We start from the raw sequence: 26,619 nt of genomic DNA, 5'->3' as shown, positions 1-26,619 counted from the left end.
CTCATCAGTCTTGCCTTCTGGAGAAGGAAAATGATGATGACTGTTTTGGAAGGCATTTCTTCTTGCTTTGTTTGCTATGAATTCACTGCCAGAGAAGGCCGAGGGATGGCCAGGAGTGCCACCAGCTTCCCCTGCCGCACATTCCTTTTGATGGCTGTCCCAGGCACGGGTCAGCGCCGTGCAATTTTTCCTGGTGACAGTTATACTACGTAACAGCAGTTCTAACTATGCGTGACGTCATAATCGTGCTCTGACAGTCTCCGGTGGGATGTCTTGAAGTGGATCCTGATTCAGGCACCACCTTGTGTGCCATGATGCCAAAACGTCTGCGATGCTGTATCTACAGCACGAGGCGCAGGAGGCGATTGGGCCCCTTTGGACTTCATTCAAAATAATTAGGACAGGACTAGCTGGTGTCTTTATTTTATTACCGACTAGAAAAAACCATGAAAAATTCCCGAGAAGAAAAATGAAGTGTTTCATAAAAAGAGGAAAGCAGGCATTTTAGACAGCAAAAAGCCTACAACACCCGGTATTCCCAAGCGGTCTCCCATCCAAGTACTGACCAGGCCCTACGCTGCTTTATAACGGTGTTCGGACGAGAACCGGTATATTCAGCGTGGAATGGTCGTAGGCGACATACCTACAGACTTTAGCTGATTTATGCTTGTCCTCAACCTCTCGGACGAACGGTTTTACAGCACGCCCCGTCTCTACCACCAGAGGGAGCTTGAAGGCATTGACCAATGAAAGCGAAGCTGTAGTGACTGCGAAGGACTGTAACCATGGATGGGATGCTGATGGTGCAACAGTGCCTATGATGCACAAGACACACCTGCTGATGGAGGTGTGGGCCTGACTTTCTTGACTGCGCGCTGTGCGTTCCGAGGGGCCATGGATGCTGCCCGAATGTCACGACGCGGCCCCTCATCAGTCTTGCCTTCTGGAGAAGGAAAATGATGATGACTGTTTTGGAAGGCGTTTCTTCTTGCTTTGTTTTCTATGAATTCACTGCCAGAGAAGGCCGAGAGATCGCCAGGAGTGCCACCAGCTTCCCCTGCCGCACATTCCTTTTGATGGCTGTCCGAGGCACGGGTCAGCGCCGTGCAATTTTTCAGGGTGACAGTTATACTACGTAATAGCAGTTCTAACTATGCGTGACGTCATAATCGTGCTCTGACAGTCTCCTGTGGGCTGTCTTGAAGTGGATCCTGATTCTGGCACCACCTTGTCTGCCATGATGCTAAAACGTCTGCGATGCTGTATCTACAGGACGAGGCGCAGGAGGCGATTGGGCCCCTTTGGACTTCATTCAAAATAATTAGGACAGGACTAGCTGGTGTCTTTTTTTATTGCCGACTAGAAAAAACCATGAAAAATTAACGAGAAGAAAAATAAAGTGTTTCATAAAAAGAGGAGAGCAGGCATTTTAGACAGCAAAAAGCCTACAACACCCCGGTATTCCCAAGCGGTCTCCCATCCCAAGTACTGACCAGGCCCTACGCTGCTTTACTACGGTGTTCGGAACGAGAACCGGTATATTTCAGCGTGGTATGGTCGTAGGCGACATACCTACAGACTTAGCTGATTTATGCTTGTCCTCAACCTCACGACGAACGGTTTTATAGCACGCCCCGTCTCTACCACCAGAGGGAGCTTGAAGGCATTGACCAATGAAAGCGAAGCTGTAGTGACTGCGAAGGACTGTAACCATGGATGGGATGCTGATGGTGCAACAGTGCCTATGATGCACAAGACACACCTGCTGATGGAGGTGTGGGCCTGACTTTCTTGACTGCGCGCTGTGCGTTCCGAGGGGCCATGGATGCTGCCCGAATGTCACGACGCGGCCCCTCATCAGTCTTGCCTTCTGGAGAAGGAAAATGATGATAACTGTTTTGGAAGGCATTTCTTCTTGCTTTGTTTGCTATGAATTCACTGCCAGAGAAGGCCGAGAGATGGCCAGGAGTGCCACCAGCTTCCCATGCCGCACATTCCTTTTGATGGCTGTCCCAGGCACGGGTCAGCGCCGTGCAATTTTTCCTGGTGACAGTTATACTACGTAACAGCAGTTCTAACTATGCGTGACGTCATAATCGTGCTCTGACAGTCTCCGGTGGGCTGTCTTGAAGTGGATCCTGATTCAGGCACCACCTTGTCTGCCATGATGCCAAAACGTCTGCGATGCTGTATCTACAGCACGAGGCGCAGGAGGCGATTGGGCCCCTTTGGACTTCATTCAAAATAATTAGGACAGGACTAGCTGGTGTCTTTATTTTATTGCCGACTAGAAAAAACCATGAAAAATTGACGAGAAGAAAAATGAAGTGTTTCATAAAAAGAGGAGAGCAGGCATTTTAGACAGCAAAAAGCCTACAACACCCGGTATTCCCAAGCGGTCTCCCATCCAAGTACTGACCAGGCCCTACGTTGCTTTACTACGGTGTTCGGACGAGAACCGGTATATTCAGCGTGGAATGGTCGTAGGCGACAACCCTACAGACTTTAACTGATTTATGCTTGTCCTCAACCTCACGGACGAACGGTTTTGCAGCACGCCCCGTCTCTACCACCAGAGGGAGCTTGAAGGCATTGACCAATGAAAGCGAAGCTGTAGTGACTGCGAAGGACTGTAACCATGGATGGGATGCTGATGGTGCAACAGTGCCTATGATGCACAAGACACACCTGCTGATGGAGGTGTGGGCCTGACTTTCTTGACTGCGCGCTATGCGTTCCGAGGGGCCATGGATGCTGCCCGAATGTCACGACGCGGCCCCTCATCAGTCTTGCCTTCTGGAGAAGGAAAATGATGATGACTGTTTTGGAAGGCATTTCTTCTTGCTTTGTTTGCTATGAATTCACTGCCAGAGAAGGCCGAGGGATGGCCAGGAGTGCCAGCAGCTTCCCCTGCCGCACATTCCTTTTGATGGCTGTCCCAGGCACGGGTCAGCGCCGTGCAATTTTTCCTGGTGACAGTTATACTACGTAACAGCAGTTCTAACTATGCGTGACGTCATAATCGTGCTCTGGAAGTCTTCGGTGGGATGTCTTGAAGTGGATCCTGATTCAGGCACCACCTTGTGTGCCATGATGCCAAAACGTCTGCGATGCTGTATCTACAGCACGAGGCGCAGGAGGCGATTGGGCCCCTTTGGACTTCATTCAAAATAATTAGGACAGGACTAGCTGGTGTCTTTATTTTATTACCGACTAGAAAAAAACATGAAAAATTCCCGAGAAGAAAAATGAAGTGTTTCATAAAAAGAGGAAAGCAGGCATTTTAGACAGCAAAAAGCCTACAACACCCGGTATTCCCAAGCGGTCTCCCATCCAAGTACTGACCAGGCCCTACGCTGCTTTACTACGGTGTTCGGACGAGAACCGGTATATTCAGCGTGGAATGGTCGTAGGCGACATACCTACAGACTTTAGCTGATTTATGCTTGTCCTCAACCTCTCCGACGAACGGTTTTATAGCACGCCCCGTCTCTACCACCAGAGGGAGCTTGAAGGCATTGACCAATGAAAGCGAAGCTGTAGTGACTGCGAAGGACTGTAACCATGGATGGGATGCTGATGGTGCAACAGTGCCTATGATGCACAAGACACACCTGCTGATGGAGGTGTGGGCCTGACTTTCTTGACTGCGCGCTGTGCGTTCCGAGGGGCCATGGATGCTGCCCGAATGTCACGACGCGGCCCCTCATCAGTCTTGCCTTCTGGAGAAGGAAAATGATGATGACTGTTTTGGAAGGCATTTCTTCTTGCTTTGTTTGGTATGAATTCACTGCCAGAGAAGGCCGAGAGATGGCCAGGAGTGCCACCAGCTTCCCATGCCGCACATTCCTTTTGATGGCTGTCCCAGGCACGGGTCAGCGCCGTGCAATTTTTCCTGGTGACAGTTATACTACGTAACAGCAGTTCTAACTATGCGTGACGTCATAATCGTGCTCTGACAGTCTCCGGTGGGCTGTCTTGAAGTGGATCCTGATTCAGGCACCACCTTGTCTGCCATGATGCCAAAACGTCTGCGATGCTGTATCTACAGCACGAGGCGCAGGAGGTGATTGGGCCCCTTTGGACTTCATTCAAAATAATTAGGACAGGACTAGCTGGTGTCTTTATTTTATTGCCGACTAGAAAAAACCATGAAAAATTGCCGAGAAGAAAAATAAAGTGTTTCATAAAAAGAAGAGAGCAGGCATTTTAGACAGCAAAAAGCCTACAACACCCGGTATTCCCAAGCGGTCTCCCATCCAAGTACTGACCAGGCCCTACGCTGCTTTACTACGGTGTTCGGACGAGAACCGGTATATTCAGCGTGGTATGGTCGTAGGCGACATACCTACAGACTTTAGCTGATTTATCCTTGTCCTCAACCTCACGGACGAACGGTTTTACAGCACGTCCCGTCTCTGCCACCAGAGGGAGCTTGAAGACATTGACCAATGAAGGCGAAGCTGTAGTGACTGCGAAGGACTGTAACCATGGATGGGATGCTGATGGTGCAACAGTGCCTATGATGCACAAGACACACCTGCTGATGGAGGTGTGGGCCTGACTTTCTTGACTGCGCGCTATGCGTTCCGAGGGGCCATGGATGCTGCCCGAATGTCACGACGCGGCCCCTCATCAGTCTTGCCTTCTGGAGAAGGAAAATGATGATGACTGTTTTGGAAGGCATTTCTTCTTGCTTTGTTTGCTATGAATTCACTGCCAGAGAAGGCCGAGGGATGGCCAGGAGTGCCACCAGCTTCCCCTGCCGCACATTCCTTTTGATGGCTGTCCCAGGCACGGGTCAGCGCCGTGCAATTTTTCCTGGTGACAGTTATACTACGTAACAGCAGTTCTAACTATGCGTGACGTCATAATCGTGCTCTGGCAGTCTCCGGTGGGATGTCTTGAAGTGGATCCTGATTCAGGCACCACCTTGTCTGCCATGATGCCAAAACGTCTGCGATGCTGTATCTACAGCACGAGGCGCAGGAGGCGATTGGGCCCCTTTGGACTTCATTCAAAATAATTAGGACAGGACTAGCTGGTGTCTTTATTTTATTGCCGACTAGAAAAAAACATGAAAAATTCCCGAGAAGAAAAATGAAGTGTTTCATAAAAAGAGGAAAGCAGGCATTTTAGACAGCAAAAAGCCTACAACACCCGGTATTCCCAAGCGGTCTCCAATCCAAGTACTGACCAGGCCCTACGCTGCTTTACTACGGTGTTCGGACGAGAACCGGTATATTCAGCGTGGAATGGTCGTAGGCGACATACCTACAGACTTTAGCTGATTTATGCTTGTCCTCAACCTCTCGGACAAGCGGTATTACAGCACGCCCCGTCTCTACCACCAGAGGGAGCTTGAAGGCATTGACCAATGAAAGCGAAGCTGTAGTGACTGCGAAGGACTGTAACCATGGATGGGATGCTGATGGTGCAACAGTGCCTATGATGCACAAGACACACTTGCTGATGGAGGTGTGGGCCTGACTTTCTTGACTGCGCGCTGTGCGTTCCGAGGGGCTATAGATGCTGCCCAAATGTCACGACGCGGCCCCTCATCAGTCTTGCCTTCTCGAGAAGGAAAATGATGATGACTGTTTTGAACAGGAGGCGATTGGGCCCCTTTGGACTTCATTCAAAATAATTAGGACAGGACTAGCTGGTGTCTTTATTTTATTGCCGACTAGAAAAAACCATGAAAAATTGCCGAGAAGAAAAATAAAGTGTTTCATAAAAAGAGGAGAGCAGGCATTTTAGACAGCAAAAAGCCTACAACACCCGGAATTCCTAAGCGGTCTCCCATCCAAGTACTGACCAGGCCCTACGCTGCTTTACTACGGTGTTCGGACGAGAACCGGTATATTCAGCGTGGTATGGTCGTAGGCGACATACCTACAGACTTTAGCTGATTTATCCTTGTCCTCAACCTCACGAACGAACGGTTTTACAGCACGTAACGTCTCTGCCACCAGAGGGAGCTTGAAGGCATTGACCAATGAAGGCGGAGCTGTAGTGACTGCGAAGGACTGTAACCATGGATGGGATGCTGATGGTGCAACAGTGCCTATGATGCACAAGACACACCTGCTGATGGAGGTGTGGGCCTATGCGTTCCGAGGGGCCATGGATGCTGCCCGAATGTCACGACGCGGCCCCTCATCAGTCTTGCCTTCTGGAGAAGGAAAATGATGATGACTGTTTTGGAAGGCGTTTCTTCTTGCTTTGTTTTCTATGAATTCACTGCCAGAGAAGGCCGAGAGATCGCCAGGAGTGCCACCAGCTTCCCCTGCCGCACATTCCTTTTGATGGCTGTCCCAGGCACGGGTCAGCGCCGTGCAATTTTTCAGGGTGACAGTTATACTACGTAACAGCAGTTCTAACTATGCGTGACGTCATAATCGTGCTCTGACAGTCTCCTGTGGGCTGTCTTGAAGTGGATCCTGATTCAGGCACCACCTTGTCTGCCATGATGCTAAAACGTCTGCGATGCTGTATCTACAGCACGAGGCGCAGGAGGCGATTGGGCCCCTTTGGACTTCATTCAAAATAATTAGGACAGGACTAGCTGGTGTCTTTTTTTTTATTGCCGACTAGAAAAAACCATGAAAAATTAACGAGAAGAAAAATAAAGTGTTTCATAAAAAGAGGAGAGCAGGCATTTTAGACAGCAAAAAGCCTACAACACCCGGTATTCCCAAGCGGTCTCCCATCCAAGTACTGACCAGGCCCTACGCTGCTTTACTACGGTGTTCGGACGAGAACCGGTATATTCAGCGTGGTATGGTCGTAGGCGACATACCTACAGACTTTAGCTGATTTATGCTTGTCCTCAACCTCACAGACGAACGGTTTTACAGCACGCCCCGTCTCTACCACCAGAGGGAGCTTGAAGGTATTGACCAATGAAAGCGAAGCTGTAGTGACTGCGAAGGACTGTAACCATGGATGGGATGCTGATGGTGCAACAGTGCCTATGATGCACAAGACACACTTGCTGATGGAGGTGTGGGCTTGACTTTCTTGACTGCGCGCTGTGCGTTCCGAGGGGCCATAGATGCTGCCCGAATGTCACGACGCGGCCCCTCATCAGTCTTGCCTTCTGGAGAAGGAAAATGATGATGACTGTTTTGAAAGGCATTCCTTCTTGCTTTGTTTGCTATGAATTCACTGTTAGAGAAGGCCGAGAGATGGCCAGGAGTGCCACCAGCTTTCCCTCCCGCACATTCCTTTTGATGGCTGTCCCAGGCACGGGTCAGCGCCGTGCAATTTTTCCTGGTGACAGTTATACTACGTAACAGCAGTTCTAACTATGCGTGACGTCATAATCGTGCTCTGACAGTCTCCGGTCGACTGTCTTGAAGTGGATCCTGATTCAGGCACCCCCTTGTCTGCCATGATGCCAAAACGTCTGCGATGCTGTATCTACAGCACGAGGCGCAGGAGGCGATTGGGCCCCTTTGGACTTCATTCAAAATAATTAGGACAGGACTAGCTGGTGTCTTTATTTTATTGCCGACTAGAAAAAAACCATGAAAAATTGCCGAGAAGAAAAATAAAGTGTTTCATAAAAAGAGGAGAGCAGGCATTTTAGACAGCAAAAAGCCTACAACACCCGGTATTCCCAAGCGGTCTCCCATCCAAGTACTGACCAGGCCCTACGCTGCTTTACTACGGTGTTCGGACGAGAACCGGTATATTCAGCGTGGAATGGTCGTAGGCGACAAACCTACAGACTTTAACTGATTTATGCTTGTCCTCAACCTCACGGACGAACGGTTTTGCAGCACGCCCCGTCTCTACCACCAGAGGGAGCTTGAAGGCATTCACCAATGAAAGCGAAGCTGCAGTGACTGCGAAGGACTGTAACCATGGATGGGATGCTGATGGTGCAACAGTGCCTATGATGCACAAGACACACCTGCTGATGGAGGTGTGGGCCTGACTTTCTTGACTGCGCGCTATGCGTTCCGAGGGGCCATGGATGCTGCCCGAATGTCACGACGCGGCCCCTCATCAGTCTTGCCTTCTGGAGAAGGAAAATGATGATGACTGTTTTGGAAGGCGTTTCTTCTTGCTTTGTTTTCTATGAATTCACTGCCAGAGAAGGCCGAGAGATCGCCAGGAGTGCCACCAGCTTCCCCTGCCGCACATTCCTTTTGATGGCTGTCCCAGGCACGGGTCAGCGCCGTGCAATTTTTCAGGGTGACAGTTATACTACGTAACAGCAGTTCTAACTATGCGTGACGTCATAATCGTGCTCTGACAGTCTCCTGTGGGATGTCTTGAAGTGGATCCTGATTCAGGCACCACCTTGTCTGCCATGCTGCTAAAACGTCTGCGATGCTGTATCTACAGCACGAGGCGCAGGAGGCGATTGGGCCCCTTTGGACTTCATTCAAAATAATTAGGACAGGACTAGCTGGTGTCTTTTTTTTATTGCCGACTAGAAAAAACCATGAAAAATTAACGAGAAGAAAAATAAAGTGTTTCATAAAAAGAGGAGAGCAGGCATTTTAGACAGCAAAAAGCCTACAACACCCGGTATTCCCAAGCGGTCTCCCATCCAAGTACTGACCAGGCCCTACGCTGCTTTACTACGGTGTTCGGACGAGAACCGGTATATTCAGCGTGGTATGGTCGTAGGCGACATACCTACAGACTTTAGCTGATTTATGCTTGTCCTCAACCTCACGGACGAACGGTTTTACAGCACGCCCCGTCTCTACCACCAGAGGGAGCTTGAAGGTATTGACCAATGAAAGCGAAGCTGTAGTGACTGCGAAGGACTGTAACCATGGATGGGATGCTGATGGTGCAACAGTGCCTATGATGCACAAGACACACTTGCTGATGGAGGTGTGGGCTTGACTTTCTTGACTGCGCGCTGTGCGTTCCGAGGGGCCATAGATGCTGCCCGAATGTCACGACGCGGCCCCTCATCAGTCTTGCCTTCTGGAGAAGGAAAATGATGATGACTGTTTTGAAAGGCATTCCTTCTTGCTTTGTTTGCTATGAATTCACTGTTAGAGAAGGCCGAGAGATGGCCAGGAGTGCCACCAGCTTTCCCTCCCGCACATTCCTTTTGATGGCTGTCCCAGGCACGGGTCAGCGCCGTGCAATTTTTCCTGGTGACAGTTATACTACGTAACAGCAGTTCTAACTATGCGTGACGTCATAATCGTGCTCTGACAGTCTCCGGTCGACTGTCTTGAAGTGGATCCTGATTCAGGCACCCCCTTGTCTGCCATGATGCCAAAACGTCTGCGATGCTGTATCTACAGCACGAGGCGCAGGAGGCGATTGGGCCCCTTTGGACTTCATTCAAAATAATTAGGACAGGACTAGCTGGTGTCTTTATTTTATTGCCGACTAGAAAAAACCATGAAAAATTGCCGAGAAGAAAAATAAAGTGTTTCATAAAAAGAGGAGAGCGGGCATTTTAGACAGCAAAAAGCCTACAATACCCGGTATTCCCAAGCGGTCTCCCATCCAAGTACTGACCAGGCCCTACGCTGCTTTACTACGGTGTTCGGACGAGAACCGGTATATTCAGCGTGGAATGGTCGTAGGCGACATACCTACAGACTTTAGCTGATTTATGCTTCTCCTCAACCTCACGGACGAACGGTTTTACAGCACGCCCCGTCTCTACCACCAGAGGGAGCTTGAAGGCATTCACCAATGAAAGCGAAGCTGCAGTGACTGCGAAGGACTGTAACCATGGATGGGATGCTGATGGTGCAACAGTGCCTATGATGCACAAGACACACCTGCTGATGGAGGTGTGGGCCTGACTTTCTTGACTGCGCGCTATGCGTTCCGAGGGGCCATGGATGCTGCCCGAATGTCACGACGCGGCCCCTCATCAGTCTTGCCTTCTGGAGAAGGAAAATGATGATGACTGTTTTGGAAGGCGTTTCTTCTTGCTTTGTTTTCTATGAATTCACTGCCAGAGAAGGCCGAGAGATGGCCAGGAGTGCCACCAGCTTCCCCTGCCGCACATTCCTTTTGATGGCTGTCCCAGGCACGGGTCAGCGCCGTGCAATTTTTCCTGGTGACAGTTATACTACGTAACAGCAGTTCTAACTATGCGTGACGTCATAATCGTGCTCTGGCAGTCTCCGGTGGGATGTCTTGAAGTGGATCCTGATTCAGGCACCACCTTGTGTGCCATGATGCCAAAACGTCTGCGATGCTGTATCTACAGCACGAGGCGCAGGAGGCGATTGGGCCCCTTTGGACTTCATTCAAAATAATTAGGACAGGACTAGCTGGTGTCTTTATTTTATTACCGACTAGAAAAAACCATGAAAAATTCCCGAGAAGAAAAATAAAGTGTTTCATAAAAAGAGGAAAGCAGGCATTTTAGACAGCAAAAAGCCTACAACACCCGGTATTCCCAAGCGGTCTCCCATCCAAGTACTGACCAGGCCCTACGCTGCTTTACTACGGTGTTCGGACGAGAACCGGTATATTCAGCGTGGAATGGTCGTAGGCGACATACCTACAGACTTTAGCTGATTTATGCTTGTCCTCAACCTCTCCGACGAACGGTTTTATAGCACGCCCCGTCTCTACCACCAGAGGGAGCTTGAAGGCATTGACCAATGAAAGCGAAGCTGTAGTGACTGCGAAGGACTGTAACCATGGATGGGATGCTGATGGTGCAACAGTGCCTATGATGCACAAGACACACCTGCTGATGGAGGTGTGGGCCTGACTTTCTTGACTGCGCGCTGTGCGTTCCGAGGGGCCATGGATGCTGCCCGAATGTCACGACGCGGCCCCTCATCAGTCTTGCCTTCTGGAGAAGGAAAATGATGATGACTGTTTTGGAAGGCATTTCTTCTTGCTTTGTTTGCTATGAATTCACTGCCAGAGAAGGCCGAGAGATGGCCAGGAGTGCCACCAGCTTCCCATGCCGCACATTCCTTTTGATGGCTGTCCCAGGCACGGGTCAGCGCCGTGCAATTTTTCCTGGTGACAGTTATACTACGTAACAGCAGTTCTAACTATGCGTGACGTCATAATCGTGCTCTGACAGTCTCCGGTGGGCTGTCTTGAAGTGGATCCTGATTCAGGCACCACCTTGTCTGCCATGATGCCAAAACGTCTGCGATGCTGTATCTACAGCACGAGGCGCAGGAGGCGATTGGGCCCCTTTGGACTTCATTCAAAATAATTAGGACAGGACTAGCTGGTGTCTTTATTTTATTGCCGACTAGAAAAAACCATGAAAAATTGCCGAGAAGAAAAATAAAGTGTTTCATAAAAAGAGGAGAGCAGGCATTTTAGACAGCAAAAAGCCTACAACACCCGGAATTCCTAAGCGGTCTCCCATCCAAGTACTGACCAGGCCCTACGCTGCTTTACTACGGTGTTCGGACGAGAACCGGTATATTCAGCGTGGTATGGTCGTAGGCGACATACCTACAGACTTTAGCTGATTTATGCTTGTCCTCAACCTCACGGACGAACGGTTTTACAGCACGTAACGTCTCTACCACCAGAGGGAGCTTGAAGGCATTGACCAATGAAAGCGAAGCTGTAGTGACTGCGAAGGACTGTAACCATGGATGGGATGCTGATGGTGCAACAGTGCCTATGATGCACAAGACACACCTGCTGATGGAGGTGTGGGCCTGACTTTCTTGACTGCGCGCTGTGCGTTCCGAGGGGCCATGGATGCTGCCCGAATGTCACGACGCGGCCCCTCATCAGTCTTGCCTTCTGGAGAAGGAAAATGATGATGACTGTTTTGGAAGGCATTTCTTCTTGCTTTGTTTGCTATGAATTCACTGCCAGAGAAGGCCGAGAGATGGCCAGGAGTGCCACCAGCTTCCCCTGCCGCACATTCCTTTTGATGGCTGTCCCAGGCACGGGTCAGCGCCGTGCAATTTTTCCTGGTGACAGTTATACTACGTAACAGCAGTTCTAACTATGCGTGACGTCATAATCGTGCTCTGACAGTCTCCGGTGGACTGTCTTGAAGTGGATCCTGATTCAGGCACCACCTTGTCTGCCATGATGCCAAAACGTCTGCGATGCTGTATCTACAGCACGAGGCGCAGGAGGCGATTGGGCCCCTTTGGACTTCATTCAAAATAATTAGGACAGGACTAGCTGGTGTCTTTATTTTATTGCCGACTAGAAAAAACCATGAAAAATTGCCGAGAAGAAAAATAAAGTGTTTCATAAAAAGAGGAGAGCGGGCATTTTAGACAGCAAAAAGCCTACAATACCCGGTATTCCCAAGCGGTCTCCCATCCAAGTACTGACCAGGCCCTACGCTGCTTTACTACGGTGTTCGGACGAGAACCGGTATATTCAGCGTGGAATGGTCGTAGGCGACATACCTACAGACTTTAGCTGATTTATGCTTCTCCTCAACCTCACGGACGAACGGTTTTACAGCACGTCCCGTCTCTACCACCAGAGGGAGCTTGAAGGCATTCACCAATGAAAGCGAAGCTGCAGTGACTGCGAAGGACTGTAACCATGGATGGGATGCTGATGGTGCAACAGTGCCTATGATGCACAAGACACACCTGCTGATGGAGGTGTGGGCCTGACTTTCTTGACTGCGCGCTATGCGTTCCGAGGGGCCATGGATGCTGCCCGAATGTCACGACGCGGCCCCTCATCAGTCTTGCCTTCTGGAGAAGGAAAATGATGATGACTGTTTTGGAAGGCGTTTCTTCTTGCTTTGTTTTCTATGAATTCACTGCCAGAGAAGGCCGAGAGATCGCCAGGAGTGCCACCAGCTTCCCCTGCCGCACATTCCTTTTGATGGCTGTCCCAGGCACGGGTCAGCGCCGTGCAATTTTTCAGGGTGACAGTTATACTACGTAACAGCAGTTCTAACTATGCGTGACGTCATAATCGTGCTCTGACAGTCTCCTGTGGGCTGTCTTGAAGTGGATCCTGATTCAGGCACCACCTTGTCTGCCATGCTGCTAAAACGTCTGCGATGCTGTATCTACAGCACGAGGCGCAGGAGGCGATTGGGCCCCTTTGGACTTCATTCAAAATAATTAGGACAGGACTAGCTGGTGTCTTTTTTTTATTGCCGACTAGAAAAAACCATGAAAAATTAACGAGAAGAAAAATAAAGTGTTTCATAAAAAGAGGAGAGCAGGCATTTTAGACAGCAAAAAGCCTACAACACCCGGTATTCCCAAGCGGTCTCCCATCCAAGTACTGACCAGGCCCTACGCTGCTTTACTACGGTGTTCGGACGAGAACCGGTATATTCAGCGTGGTATGGTCGTAGGCGACATACCTACAGACTTTAGCTGATTTATGCTTGTCCTCAACCTCACGGACGAACGGTTTTACAGCACGCCCCGTCTCTACCACCAGAGGGAGCTTGAAGGTATTGACCAATGAAAGCGAAGCTGTAGTGACTGCGAAGGACTGTAACCATGGATGGGATGCTGATGGTGCAACAGTGCCTATGATGCACAAGACACACTTGCTGATGGAGGTGTGGGCTTGACTTTCTTGACTGCGCGCTGTGCGTTCCGAGGGGCCATAGATGCTGCCCGAATGTCACGACGCGGCCCCTCATCAGTCTTGCCTTCTGGAGAAGGAAAATGATGATGACTGTTTTGAAAGGCATTCCTTCTTGCTTTGTTTGCTATGAATTCACTGTTAGAGAAGGCCGAGAGATGGCCAGGAGTGCCACCAGCTTTCCCTCCCGCACATTCCTTTTGATGGCTGTCCCAGGCACGGGTCAGCGCCGTGCAATTTTTCCTGGTGACAGTTATACTACGTAACAGCAGTTCTAACTATGCGTGACGTCATAATCGTGCTCTGACAGTCTCCTGTGGGCTGTCTTGAAGTGGATCCTGATTCAGGCACCACCTTGTCTGCCATGCTGCTAAAACGTCTGCGATGCTGTATCTACAGCACGAGGCGCAGGAGGCGATTGGGCCCCTTTGGACTTCATTCAAAATAATTAGGACAGGACTAGCTGGTGTCTTTATTTTATTGCCGACTAGAAAAAACCATGAAAAATTGCCGAGAAGAAAAATAAAGTGTTTCATAAAAAGAGGAGAGCGGGCATTTTAGACAGCAAAAAGCCTACAATACCCGGTATTCCCAAGCGGTCTCCCATCCAAGTACTGACCAGGCCCTACGCTGCTTTACTACGGTGTTCGGACGAGAACCGGTATATTCAGCGTGGAATGGTCGTAGGCGACATACCTACAGACTTTAGCTGATTTATGCTTCTCCTCAACCTCACGGACGAACGGTTTTACAGCACGCCCCGTCTCTACCACCAGAGGGAGCTTGAAGGCATTCACCAATGAAAGCGAAGCTGCAGTGACTGCGAAGGACTGTAACCATGGATGGGATGCTGATGGTGCAACAGTGCCTATGATGCACAAGACACACCTGCTGATGGAGGTGTGGGCCTGACTTTCTTGACTGCGCGCTATGCGTTCCGAGGGGCCATGGATGCTGCCCGAATGTCACGACGCGGCCCCTCATCAGTCTTGCCTTCTGGAGAAGGAAAATGATGATGACTGTTTTGGAAGGCGTTTCTTCTTGCTTTGTTTTCTATGAATTCACTGCCAGAGAAGGCCGAGAGATGGCCAGGAGTGCCACCAGCTTCCCCTGCCGCACATTCCTTTTGATGGCTGTCCCAGGCACGGGTCAGCGCCGTGCAATTTTTCCTGGTGACAGTTATACTACGTAACAGCAGTTCTAACTATGCGTGACGTCATAATCGTGCTCTGGCAGTCTCCGGTGGGATGTCTTGAAGTGGATCCTGATTCAGGCACCACCTTGTGTGCCATGATGCCAAAACGTCTGCGATGCTGTATCTACAGCACGAGGCGCAGGAGGCGATTGGGCCCCTTTGGACTTCATTCAAAATAATTAGGACAGGACTAGCTGGTGTCTTTATTTTATTACCGACTAGAAAAAACCATGAAAAATTCCCGAGAAGAAAAATGAAGTGTTTCATAAAAAGAGGAAAGCAGGCATTTTAGACAGCAAAAAGCCTACAACACCCGGTATTCCCAAGCGGTCTCCCATCCAAGTACTGACCAGGCCCTACGCTGCTTTATAACGGTGTTCGGACGAGAACCGGTATATTCAGCGTGGAATGGTCGTAGGCGACATACCTACAGACTTTAGCTGATTTATGCTTGTCCTCAACCTCTCCGACGAACGGTTTTATAGCACGCCCCGTCTCTACCACCAGAGGGAGCTTGAAGGCATTGACCAATGAAAGCGAAGCTGTAGTGACTGCGAAGGACTGTAACCATGGATGGGATGCTGATGGTGCAACAGTGCCTATGATGCACAAGACACACCTGCTGATGGAGGTGTGGGCCTGACTTTCTTGACTGCGCGCTGTGCGTTCCGAGGGGCCATGGATGCTGCCCGAATGTCACGACGCGGCCCCTCATCAGTCTTGCCTTCTGGAGAAGGAAAATGATGATGACTGTTTTGGAAGGCATTTCTTCTTGCTTTGTTTGCTATGAATTCACTGCCAGAGAAGGCCGAGAGATGGCCAGGAGTGCCACCAGCTTCCCATGCCGCACATTCCTTTTGATGGCTGTCCCAGGCACGGGTCAGCGCCGTGCAATTTTTCCTGGTGACAGTTATACTACGTAACAGCAGTTCTAACTATGCGTGACGTCATAATCGTGCTCTGACAGTCTCCGGTGGGCTGTCTTGAAGTGGATCCTGATTCAGGCACCACCTTGTCTGCCATGATGCCAAAACGTCTGCGATGCTGTATCTACAGCACGAGGCGCAGGAGGCGATTGGGCCCCTTTGGACTTCATTCAAAATAATTAGGACAGGACTAGCTGGTGTCTTTATTTTATTGCCGACTAGAAAAAACCATGAAAAATTGCCGAGAAGAAAAATAAAGTGTTTCATAAAAAGAGGAGAGCAGGCATTTTAGACAGCAAAAAGCCTACAACACCCGGAATTCCTAAGCGGTCTCCCATCCAAGTACTGACCAGGCCCTACGCTGCTTTACTACGGTGTTCGGACGAGAACCGGTATATTCAGCGTGGTATGGTCGTAGGCGACATACCTACAGACTTTAGCTGATTTATCCTTGTCCTCAACCTCACGGACGAACGGTTTTACAGCACGTCCCGTCTCTGCCACCAGAGGGAGCTTGAAGGCATTGACCAATGAAGGCGAAGCTGTAGTGACTGCGAAGGACTGTAACCATGGATGGGATGCTGATGGTGCAACAGTGCCTATGATGCACAAGACACACCTGCTGATGGAGGTGTGGGCCTGACTTTCTTGACTGCGCGCTATGCGTTCCGAGGGGCCATGGATGCTGCCCGAATGTCACGACGCGGCCCCTCATCAGTCTTGCCTTCTGGAGAAGGAAAATGATGATGACTGTTTTGGAAGGCATTTCTTCTTGCTTTGTTTGCTATGAATTCACTGCCAGAGAAGGCCGAGGGATGGCCAGGAGTGCCACCAGCTTCCCCTGCCGCACATTCCTTTTGATGGCTGTCCCAGGCACGGGTCAGCGCCGTGCAATTTTTCCTGGTGACAGTTATACTACGTAACAGCAGTTCTAACTATGCGTGACGTCATAATCGTGCTCTGACAGTCTCCGGTGGGATGTCTTGAAGTGGATCCTGATTCAGGCACCACCTTGTGTGCCATGATGCCAAAACGTCTGCGATGCTGTATCTACAGCACGAGGCGCAGGAGGCGATTGGGCCCCTTTGGACTTCATTCAAAATAATTAGGACAGGACTAGCTGGTGTCTTTATTTTATTACCGACTAGAAAAAACCATGAAAAATTCCCGAGAAGAAAAATGAAGTGTTTCATAAAAAGAGGAAAGCAGGCATTTTAGACAGCAAAAAGCCTACAACACCCGGTATTCCCAAGCGGTCTCCCATCCAAGTACTGACCAGGCCCTACGCTGCTTTATAACGGTGTTCGGACGAGAACCGGTATATTCAGCGTGGAATTTTCGTAGGCGACATACCTACAGACTTTAGCTGATTTATGCTTGTCCTCAACCTCTCCGACGAACGGTTTTATAGCACGCCCCGTCTCTACCACCAGAGGGAGCTTGAAGGCATTGACCAATGAAAGCGAAGCTGTAGTGACTGCGAAGGACTGTAACCATGGATGGGATGCTGATGGTGCAACAGTGCCTATGATGCACAAGACACACCTGCTGATGGAGGTGTGGGCCTGACTTTCTTGACTGCGCGCTGTGCGTTCCGAGGGGCCATGGATGCTGCCCGAATGTCACGACGCGGCCCCTCATCAGTCTTGCCTTCTGGAGAAGGAAAATGATGATGACTGTTTTGGAAGGCATTTCTTCTTGCTTTGTTTGCTATGAATTCACTGCCAGAGAAGGCCGAGAGATGGCCAGGAGTGCCACCAGCTTCCCATGCCGCACATTCCTTTTGATGGCTGTCCCAGGCACGGGTCAGCGCCGTGCAATTTTTCCTGGTGACAGTTATACTACGTAACAGCAGTTCTAACTATGCGTGACGTCATAATCGTGCTCTGACAGTCTCCGGTGGGCTGTCTTGAAGTGGATCCTGATTCAGGCACCACCTTGTCTGCCATGATGCCAAAACGTCTGCGATGCTGTATCTACAGCACGAGGCGCAGGAGGCGATTGGGCCCCTTTGGACTTCATTCAAAATAATTAGGACAGGACTAGCTGGTGTCTTTATTTTATTGCCGACTAGAAAAAACCATGAAAAATTGCCGAGAAGAAAAATAAAGTGTTTCATAAAAAGAGGAGAGCAGGCATTTTAGACAGCAAAAAGCCTACAACACCCGGAATTCCTAAGCGGTCTCCCATCCAAGTACTGACCAGGCCCTACGCTGCTTTACTACGGTGTTCGGACGAGAACCGGTATATTCAGCGTGGTATGGTCGTAGGCGACATACCTACAGACTTTAGCTGATTTATCCTTGTCCTCAACCTCACGGACGAACGGTTTTACAGCACGTCCCGTCTCTGCCACCAGAGGGAGCTTGAAGGCATTGACCAATGAAGGCGAAGCTGTAGTGACTGCGAAGGACTGTAACCATGGATGGGATGCTGATGGTGCAACAGTGCCTATGATGCACAAGACACACCTGCTGATGGAGGTGTGGGCCTGACTTTCTTGACTGCGCGCTATGCGTTCCGAGGGGCCATGGATGCTGCCCGAATGTCACGACGCGGCCCCTCATCAGTCTTGCCTTCTGGAGAAGGAAAATGATGATGACTGTTTTGGAAGGCATTTCTTCTTGCTTTGTTTGCTATGAATTCACTGCCAGAGAAGGCCGAGGGATGGCCAGGAGTGCCACCAGCTTCCCCTGCCGCACATTCCTTTTGATGGCTGTCCCAGGCACGGGTCAGCGCCGTGCAATTTTTCAGGGTGACAGTTATACTACGTAACAGCAGTTCTAACTATGCGTGACGTCATAATCGTGCTCTGACAGTCTCCGGTGGGCTGTCTTGAAGTGGATCCTGATTCAGGCACCACCTTGTCTGCCATGATGCTAAAACGTCTGCGATGCTGTATCTACAGGACGAGGCGCAGGAGGCGATTGGGCCCCTTTGGACTTCATTCAAAATAATTAGGACAGGACTAGCTGGTGTCTTTTTTTTATTGCCGACTAGAAAAAACCATGAAAAATTAACGAGAAGAAAAATAAAGTGTTTCATAAAAAGAGGAGAGCAGGCATTTTAGACAGCAAAAAGCCTACAACACCCGGTATTCCCAAGCGGTCTCCCATCCAAGTACTGACCAGGCCCTACGCTGCTTTACTACGGTGTTCGGACGAGAACCGGTATATTCAGCGTGGTATGGTCGTAGGCGACATACCTACAGACTTTAGCTGATTTATGCTTGTCCTCAACCTCACGGACGAACGGTTTTACAGCACGCCCCGTCTCTGCCACCAGAGGGAGCTTGAAGGCATTGACCAATGAAAGCGAAGCTGTAGTGACTGCGAAGGACTGTAACCATGGATGGGATGCTGATGGTGCAACAGTGCCTATGATGCACAAGACACACCTGCTGATGGAGGTGTGGGCCTGACTTTCTTGACTGCGCGCTGTGCGTTCCGAGGGGCCATGGATGCTGCCCGAATGTCACGACGCGGCCCCTCATCAGTCTTGCCTTCTGGAGAAGGAAAATGATGATGACTGTTTTGGAAGGCATTTCTTCTTGCTTTGTTTGCTATGAATTCACTGCCAGAGAAGGCCGAGAGATCGCCAGGAGTGCCACCAGCTTCCCCTGCCGCACATTCCTTTTGATGGCTGTCCCAGGCACGGGTCAGCGCCGTGCAATTTTTCCTGGTGACAGTTATACTACGTAACAGCAGTTCTAACTGTGCGTGACGCGTCATAATCGTGCTCTGACAGTCTCCGGTGGGCTGTCTTGAAGTGGATCCTGATTCAGGCACCACCTTGTCTACCATGATGCCAAAACGTCTGCGATGCTGTATCAACAGGACGAGGCGCAAGAGACGATTGGGCCCCTTTTGACTTCATTCAAAATAATTAGGACAGGACTAGCTGGTGTCTTTATTTTATTGCCGACTAGGAAAAACCATGAAAAATTCCCGAGAAGAAAAATGAAGTGTTTCATAAAAATAGGAAAGGAGGCATTTTAGACAGCAAAAAGCCTACAACACCCGGTATTCCCAAGCGGTCTCCCATCCAAGTACTGACCAGGCCCTACGCTGCTTTACTACGGTGTTCGGACGAGAACCGGTATATTCAGCGTGGTATGGTCGTAGGCGACATACCTACAGACTTTAGCTGATTTATGCTTGTCCTCAACCTCACGGACGAACGGTTTTACAGCACGCCCCGTCTCTACCACCAGAGGGAGCTTGAAGGCATTGACCAATGAAAGCGAAGCTGTAGTGACTGCGAAGGACTGTAACCATGGATTGGATGCTGATGGTGCAACAGTGCCTATGATGCACAAGACACACCTGCTGATGGAGGTGTGGGCCTGACTTTCTTGACTGCGCGCTGTGCGTTCCGAGGGGCCATGGACGCTGCCCGAATGTCACGACGCGGCCCCTTATCAGTCTTGCCTTCTGGAGAAGGAATATGATGATGACTGTTTTGGAAGGCATTTCTTCTTGCTTTGTTTGCTATGAATTCACTGCCAGAGAAGGCCGAGAGATGGCCAGGAGTTCCACCAGCTTCCCCCGCCGCACATTCCTTTTGATGGCTGTCCCAGGCACGGGTCAGCGCCGTGCAATTTTTCAGGGTGACAGTTATACTACGTAACAGCAGTTCTAACTATGCGTGACGTCATAATCGTGCTCTGACAGTCTCCGGTGGGCTGTCTTGAAGTGGATCCTGATTCAGGCACCACCTTGTCTGCCATGATGCCAAAACGTCTGCGATGCTGTATCTACAGGACGAGGCGCAGGAGGCGATTGGGCCCCTTTGGACTTCATTCAAAATAATTAGGACAGGACTAGCTGGTGTCTTTATTCTATTTCCGACTAGAAAAAAAAACCATGAAAAATTGCCGAGAAGAAAAATAAAGTATTTCATAAAAAGAGGAGAGCAGGCATTTTAGACAGCAAAAAGCCTACAACACCCGGTATTCCCAAGCGGTCTCCCATCCAAGTACTGACCAGGCCCTACGCTGCTTTACTACGGTGTTCGGACGAGAACCGGTATATTCAGCGTGGTATGGTCGTAGCCGACATACCTAGAGACTTTAGCTGATTTATCCTTGTCCTCAACCTCACGGACGAACGATTTTACAGCTCGCCCCGTCTCTGCCACCAGAGGGAGCTTGAAGGCATTGACCAATGAAAGCGAAGCTGTAGTGACTGCGAAGGACTGTAACCATGGATGGGATGCTGATGGTGCAACAGTGCCTATGATGCACAAGACACACCTGCTGATGGAGGTGTGGGCCTGACTTTCTTGACTGCGCGCTATGCATTCCGAGGGGCCATGGATGCTGCCCGAATGTCACGACGCGGCCCCTCATCAGTCTTGCCTTCTGGAGAAGGAAAATGATGATGACTGTTTTGGAAGGCATTTCTTCTTGCTTTGTTTGCTATGAATTCACTGCCAGAGAAGGCCGAGAGATGGCCAGGAGTGCCACCAGCTTCCCCTGCCCCACATTCCTTTTGATGGCTGTCCCAGGCACGGGTCAGCGCCGTGCAATTTTTCCTGGTGACAGTTATACTACGTAACAGCTGTTCTAACTATGCGTGACGTCATAATCGTGCTCTGACAGTCTCCGGTGGGATGTCTTGAAGTGGATCCTGATTCAGGCACCACCTTGTGTGCCATGATGCCAAAAAGTTTGCGATGCTGTATCTACAGCACGAAGCGCAAGAGGCGATTGGGCCCCTTTGGACTTCATTCAAAATAATTAGGACAGGACTAGTTGGTGTCTTTATTTTATTGCCGACTAGGAAAAACCATGAAAAATTGCCGAGAAGAAAAATGAAGTGTTTCATAAAAAGAGGAGAGCAGGCATTTTAGACAGTAAAAAGCCTACAACACCCGGTATTCCCAAGCGGTCTCCCATCCAAGTACTGACCAGGCCCTACGCTGCTTTACTACGGTGTTCGGACGAGAACGGGTATATTCAGCGTGGTATGGTTGTAGGCGACATACCTACAGACTTAAGCTGATTTATCCTTGTCCTCAACCTCACGGACGAACGGTTTTACAGCACGCCCCGTCTCTGCCACCAGAGGGAGCTTGAAGGCATTGACCAATGAAAGCGAAGCTGTAGTGACTGCGAAGGACTGTAACCATGGATGGGATGCTGACGGTGCAACAGTGCCTATGATGCACAAGACACACCTGCTGATGGAGGTGTGGGCCTGACTTTCTTGACTGCGCGCTGTGCGTTCCGAGGGGCCATGGATGCTGCCCGAATGTCACGACGCGGCCCCTCATCAGTCTTGCCTTCTGGAGAAGGAAAATGATGATAACTGTTTTGGGAGGCATTCCTGCCGTATGAATTCTTGCTTTGTTTGCTATGAATTCACTGCCAGAGAAGGCCGAGAGATGGCCAGGAGTGCCACCAGCTTCCCCTGCCGCCCATTCCTTTTGATGGCTGTCCCAGGCACGGGTCAGCGCCGTGCAATTTTTTCTGGTGGCAGTTATACTACGTAACAGCAGTTCTAACTATGCGTGACGTCATAATCGTGCTCTGACAGTCTGCGGTGGGCTGTCTTGAAGTGGATCCTGATTCAGGCACCACCTTGTCTGCCATGATGCCAAAACGTCTGCGATGCTGTATCTACAGGACGAGGCGCAGGAGGCGATTGGGCCCCTTTTGACTTTATTCAAAATAATTAGGACAGGACTAGCTGGTGTCTTTATTTTATTGCCGACTAGGAAAAACCATGAAAAATTCCCGAGAAGAAAAATGAAGTGTTTCATAAAAAGAGGAAAGCAGGCATTTTAGACAGCAACAAGCCTACAACACCCGGTATTCCCAAGCGGTCTCCCATCCAAGTACTGACCAGGCCCTACGCTGCTTTACTACGGTGTTCGGACGAGAACCGGTATATTCAGCGTGGTATGGTCGTAGGCGACATACCTACAGACTTAAGCTGATTTATGCTTGTCCTCAACCTCAAGGACGAACGGTTTTACAGCACGCCCCGTCTCTGCCACCAGAGGGAGCTTTAAGGCATTGACCAATGAAAGCGAAGCTGTAGTGACTGCGAAGGACTGTAACCATGGATGGGATGTTGATGGTGCAACAGTTCCTATGATGCACAAGACACACCTGCTGATGGAGGTGTGGGCCTGACTTTCTTGACTGCGCGCTGTGCGTTCCGAGGGGCCATAGATGCTGCCCGAATGTCACGACGCGGCCCCTCATCAGTCTTGCCTTCTGGAGAAGGAAAATGATGATGACTGTTTTGGAAGGCATTTCTTCTTGCTTTGTTTGCTATGAATTCACTGCCAGAGAAGGCCGAGAGATGGCCAGGAGTGCCACCAGCTTCCCCTGCCGCACATTCCTTTTGATGGCTGTCCCAGGCACGGGTCAGCGCCCTGCAATTTTTCCTGGTGACAGTTATACTACGTAACAGCAGTTCTAACTATGCGTGACGTCATAATCGTGCTCTGACAGTCTCCGGTGGGCTGTCTTGAAGTGGATCCTGATTCAGGCACCACCTTGTCTGCCATGATGCCAAAACGTCTGCGATGCTGTATCTACAGCACGAGGCGGAGGAGGCGATTGGGCCCCTTTGGACTTCATTAAAGATAATTAGGACAGGACTAGCTGGTGTCTTTATTTTATTGCCGACTAGAAAAAACCATGAAAAATTGCCGAGAAGAAAAATAAAGTGTTTCATAAAAAGAGGAGAGCAGGCATTTTAGACAGCAAAAAGCCTACAACACCCAGTATTCCCAAGCGGTCTCTTATCCAAGTACTGACCAGGCCCTACGCTGCTTTACTACGGTGTTCGGACGAGAACCGGTATATTCAGCGTGGTATGGTCGTAGGCGACATACCTACAGACTTTAGCTGATTTATGCTTGTCCTCAACCTCACGGACGAACGGTTTTACAGCACGCCCCGTCTCTGCCACCAGAGGGAGCTTAAAGGCATTGATAAATGAAAGCGAAGCTGTAGTGACTGCGATGGACTGTAACCATGGATGGGATGCTGATGGTGCAACAGTGCCTATGATGCACAAGACACACCTGCTGATGGAGGTGTGGGCCTGACTTTCTTGACTGCGCGCTGTGCGTTCCGAGGGGCCATAGATGCTGCCCGAATGTCACGACGCGGCCCCTCGTCAGTCTTGCCTTCTGGAGAAGGAAAATGATGATGACTGTTTTGGAAGGCATTTCTTCTTGCTTTGTTTGCTATGAATTCACTGCCAGAGAAGGCCGAGAGATGGCCAGGAGTGCCACCAGCTTCCCCTGCCGCACATTCCTTTTGATGGCTGTCCCAGGCACGGGTCAGCGCCCTGCAATTTTTCAGGGTGACAGTTATACTACGTAACAGCAGTTCTAACTATGCGTGACGTCATAATCGTGCTCTGACAGTCTCCGGTGGGCTGTCTTGAAGTGGATCCTGATTCAGGCACCACCTTGTCTGCCATGATGCCAAAACGTCTGCGATGCTGTATCTACAGCACGAGGCGCAGGAGGCGATTGGGCCCCTTTGGACTTCATTCAAAATAATTAGGACAGGACTAGCTGGTGTCTTTATTTCATTGCCGACTAGAAAAAACCATGAAAAATTGCCGAGAAGAAAAATAAAGTGTTTCATAAAAAGAGGAGAGTAGGCATTTTAGACAGCAAAAAGCCTACAACACCCGGTATTCCCAAGCGGTCTCCCATCCAAGTACTGACCAGGCCCTACGCTGCTTTACTACGGTGTTCGGACGAGAACCGGTATATTCAGCGTGGTATGGTCGTAGGCGACATACCTACAGACTTTAGCTGATTTAAGCTTGTCCTCAACCTCACGGACGAACGGTTTTACAGCACGCCCCGTCTCTGCCACCAGAGGGAGCTTGAAGGCATTGACCAATGAAAGCGAAGCTGTAGTGACTGCGAAGGACTGTAACCATGGATGGGATGCTGATGGTGCAACAGTGCCTATGATGCACAAGACACACCTGCTGATGGAGGTGTGGGCCTGACTTTCTTGACTGCGCGCTGTGCGTTCCGAGGGGCCATGGATGCTGCCCGAATGTCACGACGCGGCCCCTCATCAGTCTTGCCTTCTGGAGAAGGAAAATGATGATGACTGTTTTGGAAGGCATTCCTTCTTTCTTTGTTTGCTATGAATTCACTGCCAGACAAGGCCGAGAGATGGCCAGGAGTGCCACCAGCTTCCCCTGCCGCGCATTCCTTTTGATGGCTGTCTAAGGCACGGACCAGCGCCGTGCAATTTTTCTCGGTGACAGTTATACTACGTAACAGCAGTTCTAACTATGCGTGACGTCATAATCGTGCTCTGACAGTCTCCGGTGGGATGGCTTGAAGTGGATCCTGATTCAGGCACCACCTTGTGTTCAATGATGCCAAAACGTCTGCGATGTTCTATCTACAGGACGAGGCGCAGGAGGCGATTGGGCCCCTTTGGACTTCATTCAAAATAATTAGGACAGGACTAGCTGGTGTCTTTATTTTATTGCCGACTAGGAAAAACCATGAAAAATTGCCGAGAAGAAAAATGAAGTGTTTCATAAAAAGAGGAAAGTAGGCATTTTAGACAGCAAAAAGCCTACAACACCCGGTATTCCCAAGCGGTCTCCCATCCAAGTACTGACCAGGCCCTACGCTGCTTTACTACGGTGTTCGGACGAGAACCAGTATATTCAGCGTGGTATGGTCGTAGGCGACATACCTACAGACTTTAGCTGATTTAAGCCTTTCCTCAACCTCACGGACGAACGGTTTTACAGCACGCCCCGTCTCTGCCACCAGAGGGAGCTTGAAGGCATTGACCAATGAAAGCGAAGCTGTAGTGACTGCGAAGGACTGTAACCATGGATGGGATGCTGATGGTGCAACAGTGCCTATGATGCACAAGACACACCTGCTGATGGAGGTGTGGGCCTGACTTTCTTGACTGCGCGCTGTGCGTTCCGAGGGGCCATGGATGCTGCCCGAATGTCACGACGCGGCCCCTCATCAGTCTTGCCTTCTGGTGAAGGAAAATGATGATGACTGTTTTGGGAGGCATTCCTGCCATATGAATTCTTGCTTTGTTTGCTATGAATTCACTGCCAGAGAAGGCCGAGAGATGGCCAGGAGTTCCACCAGCTTCCCCTGCCGCACATTCCTTTTGATGGCTGTCCCAGGCATGGGCGTAAATCCCGGGGGGGGGGGGATGGGGGGATATATCCCCCCCCCCCCCTGAAATGGAGGGGGGGGGATTGCCTGTACAATCTCCCCCCCCCCCCCCTGAAATTTGAGAAAAAAATGGAGGAAGCAGAAATGTGATTCTATCAATTTTGGCATATTGCATGACGTTCGTACGCCCGCCTTCAGACAGGTAACAGAGCTGAACAGTATTCTATCTTGTAGGATAATGTATATATACATAATTTATCAAGCGCTCGCTCGCTTCGCTCGCTCGCGAAGAAAGTAATATCGACATAAGGTATGGTCCAGACGTTGACAACGTCAAATAGCATAGGCTTACATGTAAACATGCTATGACGCGAGCAACTCGGGACCATCTGGAAATTATGTACGAAAACAAACAAACAATAACAAAAACTATACTGCCATAATTGAACCCCCTCCATTTCCTGAATCATTCCTGAAACGATGACTCTGATCAGGGAGGTCACCTCCCTGCTCTGATACATCTATGGGCATACCCATGGATGATCAGGGGCGTCGAATCTATCGGGGGGGGGGGGGGGGTCAAAGGGGCATCTGCCCCGCCCCTACGGAAATGTTGGGGGCAGACAAATCATTTGTCCCCAAGCAATTCCCGAGATGAGGACAAATCTCGAACTTTCTTTATTGAAAATTGTCCACCTACCGCCAGAACTATGCACCGGATCGTTGAATTGCAATCATAAATATGCAAAAGCTCCGCTACTGGGTCCCTTTCGATAGACTTTGTACACTTCTGAGATTGACGTATTTCCTTATATGATATATATTTTATCA

At 50.0% G+C, this 26,619-nt stretch overlaps 27 non-coding genes and 1 pseudogene across 27 annotated transcripts; all 28 read right to left on the bottom strand.

The window, feature by feature from the left end:
• Positions 1 to 517: 517 nt before the first annotated feature.
• On the bottom strand, positions 518 to 636 carry LOC139726350 (5S ribosomal RNA). The gene has a single exon (XR_011710631.1). It is a non-coding gene; the product is annotated as a 5S ribosomal RNA (ribosomal RNA).
• An 806-nt stretch (positions 637 to 1,442) lies between these two features.
• Positions 1,443 to 1,565, bottom strand: LOC139726380 (5S ribosomal RNA; annotated as a pseudogene).
• An 805-nt stretch (positions 1,566 to 2,370) lies between these two features.
• Positions 2,371 to 2,489, bottom strand: LOC139726362 (5S ribosomal RNA). The gene has a single exon (XR_011710642.1). It is a non-coding gene; the product is annotated as a 5S ribosomal RNA (ribosomal RNA).
• Positions 2,490 to 3,296: 807 nt separating this feature from the next.
• LOC139726396 (5S ribosomal RNA) lies at positions 3,297 to 3,415 on the bottom strand. Its single transcript, XR_011710674.1, has one exon. It is a non-coding gene; the product is annotated as a 5S ribosomal RNA (ribosomal RNA).
• Positions 3,416 to 4,222: 807 nt separating this feature from the next.
• LOC139726346 (5S ribosomal RNA) lies at positions 4,223 to 4,341 on the bottom strand. The gene has a single exon (XR_011710627.1). It is a non-coding gene; the product is annotated as a 5S ribosomal RNA (ribosomal RNA).
• An 807-nt stretch (positions 4,342 to 5,148) lies between these two features.
• LOC139726365 (5S ribosomal RNA) lies at positions 5,149 to 5,267 on the bottom strand. The gene has a single exon (XR_011710645.1). It is a non-coding gene; the product is annotated as a 5S ribosomal RNA (ribosomal RNA).
• Positions 5,268 to 5,769: 502 nt separating this feature from the next.
• On the bottom strand, positions 5,770 to 5,888 carry LOC139726331 (5S ribosomal RNA). The gene has a single exon (XR_011710613.1). It is a non-coding gene; the product is annotated as a 5S ribosomal RNA (ribosomal RNA).
• A 788-nt stretch (positions 5,889 to 6,676) lies between these two features.
• LOC139726333 (5S ribosomal RNA) lies at positions 6,677 to 6,795 on the bottom strand. Its single transcript, XR_011710615.1, has one exon. It is a non-coding gene; the product is annotated as a 5S ribosomal RNA (ribosomal RNA).
• Positions 6,796 to 7,603: 808 nt separating this feature from the next.
• LOC139726395 (5S ribosomal RNA) lies at positions 7,604 to 7,722 on the bottom strand. Its single transcript, XR_011710673.1, has one exon. It is a non-coding gene; the product is annotated as a 5S ribosomal RNA (ribosomal RNA).
• An 807-nt stretch (positions 7,723 to 8,529) lies between these two features.
• LOC139726320 (5S ribosomal RNA) lies at positions 8,530 to 8,648 on the bottom strand. Its single transcript, XR_011710603.1, has one exon. It is a non-coding gene; the product is annotated as a 5S ribosomal RNA (ribosomal RNA).
• An 807-nt stretch (positions 8,649 to 9,455) lies between these two features.
• On the bottom strand, positions 9,456 to 9,574 carry LOC139726348 (5S ribosomal RNA). Its single transcript, XR_011710629.1, has one exon. It is a non-coding gene; the product is annotated as a 5S ribosomal RNA (ribosomal RNA).
• Positions 9,575 to 10,381: 807 nt separating this feature from the next.
• Positions 10,382 to 10,500, bottom strand: LOC139726394 (5S ribosomal RNA). Its single transcript, XR_011710672.1, has one exon. It is a non-coding gene; the product is annotated as a 5S ribosomal RNA (ribosomal RNA).
• Positions 10,501 to 11,307: 807 nt separating this feature from the next.
• LOC139726330 (5S ribosomal RNA) lies at positions 11,308 to 11,426 on the bottom strand. Its single transcript, XR_011710612.1, has one exon. It is a non-coding gene; the product is annotated as a 5S ribosomal RNA (ribosomal RNA).
• An 807-nt stretch (positions 11,427 to 12,233) lies between these two features.
• Positions 12,234 to 12,352, bottom strand: LOC139726347 (5S ribosomal RNA). The gene has a single exon (XR_011710628.1). It is a non-coding gene; the product is annotated as a 5S ribosomal RNA (ribosomal RNA).
• Positions 12,353 to 13,159: 807 nt separating this feature from the next.
• LOC139726422 (5S ribosomal RNA) lies at positions 13,160 to 13,278 on the bottom strand. The gene has a single exon (XR_011710698.1). It is a non-coding gene; the product is annotated as a 5S ribosomal RNA (ribosomal RNA).
• An 807-nt stretch (positions 13,279 to 14,085) lies between these two features.
• Positions 14,086 to 14,204, bottom strand: LOC139726344 (5S ribosomal RNA). The gene has a single exon (XR_011710626.1). It is a non-coding gene; the product is annotated as a 5S ribosomal RNA (ribosomal RNA).
• An 807-nt stretch (positions 14,205 to 15,011) lies between these two features.
• LOC139726349 (5S ribosomal RNA) lies at positions 15,012 to 15,130 on the bottom strand. The gene has a single exon (XR_011710630.1). It is a non-coding gene; the product is annotated as a 5S ribosomal RNA (ribosomal RNA).
• Positions 15,131 to 15,937: 807 nt separating this feature from the next.
• Positions 15,938 to 16,056, bottom strand: LOC139726329 (5S ribosomal RNA). Its single transcript, XR_011710611.1, has one exon. It is a non-coding gene; the product is annotated as a 5S ribosomal RNA (ribosomal RNA).
• An 807-nt stretch (positions 16,057 to 16,863) lies between these two features.
• LOC139726379 (5S ribosomal RNA) lies at positions 16,864 to 16,982 on the bottom strand. Its single transcript, XR_011710658.1, has one exon. It is a non-coding gene; the product is annotated as a 5S ribosomal RNA (ribosomal RNA).
• Positions 16,983 to 17,789: 807 nt separating this feature from the next.
• Positions 17,790 to 17,908, bottom strand: LOC139726327 (5S ribosomal RNA). Its single transcript, XR_011710610.1, has one exon. It is a non-coding gene; the product is annotated as a 5S ribosomal RNA (ribosomal RNA).
• An 807-nt stretch (positions 17,909 to 18,715) lies between these two features.
• Positions 18,716 to 18,834, bottom strand: LOC139726410 (5S ribosomal RNA). Its single transcript, XR_011710687.1, has one exon. It is a non-coding gene; the product is annotated as a 5S ribosomal RNA (ribosomal RNA).
• An 809-nt stretch (positions 18,835 to 19,643) lies between these two features.
• On the bottom strand, positions 19,644 to 19,762 carry LOC139726398 (5S ribosomal RNA). Its single transcript, XR_011710676.1, has one exon. It is a non-coding gene; the product is annotated as a 5S ribosomal RNA (ribosomal RNA).
• An 810-nt stretch (positions 19,763 to 20,572) lies between these two features.
• On the bottom strand, positions 20,573 to 20,691 carry LOC139726339 (5S ribosomal RNA). Its single transcript, XR_011710621.1, has one exon. It is a non-coding gene; the product is annotated as a 5S ribosomal RNA (ribosomal RNA).
• Positions 20,692 to 21,498: 807 nt separating this feature from the next.
• On the bottom strand, positions 21,499 to 21,617 carry LOC139726360 (5S ribosomal RNA). The gene has a single exon (XR_011710641.1). It is a non-coding gene; the product is annotated as a 5S ribosomal RNA (ribosomal RNA).
• An 818-nt stretch (positions 21,618 to 22,435) lies between these two features.
• Positions 22,436 to 22,554, bottom strand: LOC139726386 (5S ribosomal RNA). The gene has a single exon (XR_011710665.1). It is a non-coding gene; the product is annotated as a 5S ribosomal RNA (ribosomal RNA).
• Positions 22,555 to 23,361: 807 nt separating this feature from the next.
• LOC139726378 (5S ribosomal RNA) lies at positions 23,362 to 23,480 on the bottom strand. Its single transcript, XR_011710657.1, has one exon. It is a non-coding gene; the product is annotated as a 5S ribosomal RNA (ribosomal RNA).
• An 807-nt stretch (positions 23,481 to 24,287) lies between these two features.
• On the bottom strand, positions 24,288 to 24,406 carry LOC139726314 (5S ribosomal RNA). Its single transcript, XR_011710597.1, has one exon. It is a non-coding gene; the product is annotated as a 5S ribosomal RNA (ribosomal RNA).
• An 807-nt stretch (positions 24,407 to 25,213) lies between these two features.
• On the bottom strand, positions 25,214 to 25,332 carry LOC139726392 (5S ribosomal RNA). The gene has a single exon (XR_011710670.1). It is a non-coding gene; the product is annotated as a 5S ribosomal RNA (ribosomal RNA).
• Positions 25,333 to 26,619: the final 1,287 nt, after the last annotated feature.

Source organism: Diadema antillarum, unplaced genomic scaffold (assembly GCF_040938485.1).
Source record: "Diadema antillarum isolate AM-2024a unplaced genomic scaffold, OU_Dant_1.0 seq00000082_RagTag, whole genome shotgun sequence".
Lineage (NCBI taxonomy): Eukaryota > Metazoa > Echinodermata > Echinoidea > Diadematoida > Diadematidae > Diadema > Diadema antillarum.
This window is presented reverse-complemented; position numbering and strand designations above follow the sequence as displayed.